This window comes from Antechinus flavipes, chromosome 1, assembly GCF_016432865.1.
Source record: "Antechinus flavipes isolate AdamAnt ecotype Samford, QLD, Australia chromosome 1, AdamAnt_v2, whole genome shotgun sequence".
NCBI lineage: Eukaryota > Metazoa > Chordata > Mammalia > Dasyuromorphia > Dasyuridae > Antechinus > Antechinus flavipes.
This window is the reverse complement of record NC_067398.1, coordinates 332,458,463-332,462,641: the sequence shown is the minus strand read 5'-3', so window position 1 is coordinate 332,462,641 and position 4,179 is coordinate 332,458,463. Positions and strand designations below refer to the sequence as shown.

The following is a 4,179-nucleotide window of genomic DNA, read 5'->3' as shown; positions in this document are numbered from 1 at the left end:
GAGAAATACAGTAAATACCAAAGGAAAGATTTTGTGATTGATTAAAAAATAAACTTTAGTCACCACTAAGCCCAAACCCCCTTGAAGCCTATGAGGCAATGTTGTCCTCCCAAGTAGAGAGAAACAAATGAAGAACTCTCTGTACTTATTAAATCTGAACTGGCAAGGGCCCACACTTAGTGGAACACGATGAGAGAGGAGGGAGGGGGAAGGATAAGTGCTTGAGATCCACAGCAAAGTCAAAATCCCAGATGGCGCAGCCATGGAGACTAAGACAACTGAGACAGAAGAGGAAAAGCTGAAAAGACAGAAAATGTACTAGAAAAAAAGGCTTGTAAGCTTGGTCTAGGAAGCTGAGCAGTTGGCTACTCAGGTGGACAGAGGCTCCCTTTGGATATCCAAGATCATTATAAAATGTGATCAAATTTCCGTCACCTCCATCCTGATTCTGGAGTACCTCAGTATCTCAGAGTTGGGATGAAAACTCAGAGGTTGTCCGATTTAATCCATAACTGAAGATTTCCAAGGAGAAGTAATTCATTATGCCTTAAGACAGTCCATGTTAGTCTTGGACAGCTCTTGATTATTTGGGTGTTTTTTCTAACATCAAATATGACTCTGAAATTTCTACCCATTGTTTCTACTTTTGCTCTCTGGGGCCAACTTGAATGAATCTAATTCGTTTTCCACATAAGAAAGCCCTTTCAAGTACTCGTAGACAAATATAACATCCCCTTTACTGCCCTTATTCCCACCCAATTTTATTCTTCTCTATGTTAAACAGTCCTATTTCCTCCCATTAATCTTTGTATGGCATGATCATGAATCTGGTCATTTTCCTGTAGATCAGTGCTTCAACTTTTTTCTTTATCATGGACTGCTTTGGAGAAACCATAGGACAATTTCTCAGAATAATGTTTTTAAATATATAAAATAAGATATATTGGACTATAAAGGAAATCATTTATACTGAAATAAAGATGTAACTTTTTTTTCCCATCCAAGTTTTCCTTAGCTAGACTTCCTAAAATCTATTCACAAAATCCAAGTTCAGAACTCACTTACCTATGTCTTTTATTATTATTATTATTATTTTGGTTTGGGGAAAGCATGAACGCAGTTCCACCACTACCACCACCACCACCACCACCACAAATTATGTAGTGGAGTTTCCAGCATTTGGGAAAATCACAAGTATCAGCCTATCCAGAGTGGATGGATAAGCCTTGCCTGGGGAAACCACCTTTGTGATCATGGAGTCAACCCTTCCAGGTAAGTAAACCTAAGTCTTTTCTAAGATTGGTATCCAATGGTTCTTGCCTTTCATTCCGTCTGTGGGAAAAAGCAAAAACAAAAAACAACAATAACAACAACAAAAAGCAGTGCCTGGGCTTAAAAATGTTTGCAAATCGCTTAATCAGCAGGTAAGGCCCCAAATGGCTTTTCTGGGAAAGACAAAAAGGAAAGAGCCCAACTCCCTGAGGATATGTGTTAGTTACCACAGTATAAGGATGGTCTCTGTACCAGATCTCTGAAAAGCCAATTCACCAAGATTCCCAAATGCTGATCTTCAGCTTCTCACCTGGGGACAAGCCTCTGACAATCTTACCCTCCATGCATTCTGAGTTCAGGTTAGGACCAGTGCCTGAAAAGTCCTCTGTTCTTCCAATGGATTCTTGAGTGTTGAGGGAAATTTTTACTTTTCTATTATAACCAGTTATTAAATTAAGGTTTTCATTTCTATGTCATCATTCGGTGATCAACACTTGTAAACCGGTCAGTCAATCTCTGAAGGACATTGTTGATACATGAGATTGCCTAAATCCTAGGGGGTACATGCTCTGTGATCTTGGGTGGGATCCTATCCAAGTAGAAGACCTTACAAACAGAATCTAATCTTGGTGTATTCTTGCCCTTAGGAAATAAGCCCTTCTCTTTTGAATCTTCCATTAGAATATATAGGGTGACCCAGCTTATGAAGGAGAAAGCCAACCAGAATTTTCTGGGTAGAGATGGACTCCTTTGTCTAGATTGATGGAGGCAACTGAGTCTCACAATCAAGTGATGTTTTCAGAGAACTTAAAGATTTTTAGCCCAACCCCTCATTAATTGTTCACCAATCAGGCTTGATTTTCACCACTTAGGGGAATCTCCTTTTCCAAAGGTATTTAAGCAGTCAGTGATCTCCATGTTTTTGTCTTTAATTACCCAGATAAATCATTGACCATCAATTTATTGACTACCAGCTAGCCTAATTAACTATTAATTACAGAGAAACTTTCTCAAGCTTTTCATTTGTCTCAGTTTGTCAAGCCCTAGAACACCAGAGTTAATGCCCACTAAAGACTGTATGATTAAACCTCCTATTTGCAGGAAGGCTGATTCCTATCAATAATTTCTGATAATAATGACAGAATTGTGAGGGTTTTAACTTCTGTCTAGAAAGCCAATACCTCAAATTTATATTATCCTTACTTGCTCAAAGTACAACCTGACATGATTACTAGGAATTGCTTGTTGGACTCCATCCAAGGGAGTTTAATCAATTAACAAACAATTATTAAGCATTATTATGTATCAGGCATATTTACTTACTGAAATACCAAAATAACCTAATTAAAAGATGGATTTGTGTTATGGACTGTGGAAAAGAAACATGGGACTGGGATCCAAGAGGGTTTCTAATACTTTCTCTGCCATTAATTTCTGTGTGGTCTTTCACAAGTCATTTTCCTTTATGGTTCTCAATTACTTCCTCAGTAAAACCAGAGTCCAAGGTCCCCTTCTACATTGTGATTTATTGGATTTTATTTTCTCAAGTTTGGAGGAAGTGGATCTTCTATCCCATCACCACCACAACAGCCATATTGCCAGAAGAATGTGCCAAGAGCTGAAGCTAGAAATGCCATTGTCTCAGCAAAACTATGTTTGGAGTTCAGCTACTTCCTTCCACATCCCTGAGGGCCCCTGTATTATTGCTGCTTTCCTACTGTCCATCTGTCCAGAGTTCACCCACTGTGATACACTCACACTCATATCTGACCTCCTAGGCAATCCCCTGTGTCTGAGATTTCTCCCCTTTCTTTATTCCAATCAAAACTCACATATCCAGTGTCCCACTTTTATAGTTCTGTTCCAATCTTTACCAACCCTCTAACATACTGACATTCCCACTCCTAGTCTCAGGCACTTTGTTATTACTTACTAATGAGCTTAGGTTACTTATTTATATTGTAATGGCCAAAGAACAAGATGCCCTGATTATAAATGTCAAGAGACAAAAAACTAAATACTTACCACCGTCATAAGGATGTCTGATGCAGAGTATAAATGGAAAAGGGATGTCCTGCATCTAGTAAGATCCTCCAGATGCTCTCCATTGTACTGATGTCATCAAGCCATGGAATACAGGAGGTTCTCTTAATTGAGCTTGGGAATCACTCAAAACAATTTGAATTAATTATCTATATAGGAAAAACTAAATGGATGAAGAATGGCAATTATCCAGATTATGCTAGGGGAGGTGGAACCATACATCTGTACATATGTTTTAAGGACAATGAGTCCTTAAATAGGAGAGAAGGCTGAATTGCTTTTGGGAAATGTGAAATTCTTTTAATGATTCCAAGCTTCTCCCTGAAACAAAGGTCCATCTTTTTTATATCAATATTATTCCACTTAGTCTCTAAAACTGTGGGTCAATCAAAGGGCAATGCTGAGGTACATGGTGGGTGTAAGCAAACTGCAACACATTACAAGTGAACAGCACAAGAGGAACTGTATAAAGGAGATTATCTGGAAGATATATCAGCTAGCTGGCTCAGCAGATAACTAGCATTTATGCATACCTTTAAAGTTTGCAAAATCTTTTTAAAAAATAACATCTCATTTTATCTTTGCAATAATTCTGAGACACAGATGCCATAACTATGCCCATTTTATAGATGAGGAAACTGAGGCAGATACAGGTTGAATAGCTCAGAGTCACACAACCAATAAAAGTACCTAAAGTCACATTTGAATTCAAGTCTTCTTGATTCTAGGTTCAATGTTCTATTCTTCTCCATCTTACTACTCCAGTGTTGACTTGAAGTCAGGAGGCCCTGATATACTGTAACCTATTTAACATATAAAGGACTGCTTGCCATCTGAGGGAGGGGGTAGAGGAAGGGAGGGGAA

General features: G+C 38.5%; 1 pseudogene; it reads right to left on the bottom strand.

Moving 5' to 3' along the window:
• Positions 1–1,099: 1,099 nt before the first annotated feature.
• Positions 1,100–1,280, bottom strand: LOC127546148 (uncharacterized; annotated as a pseudogene).
• Between the last annotated feature and the right edge of the window lie 2,899 nt (positions 1,281–4,179).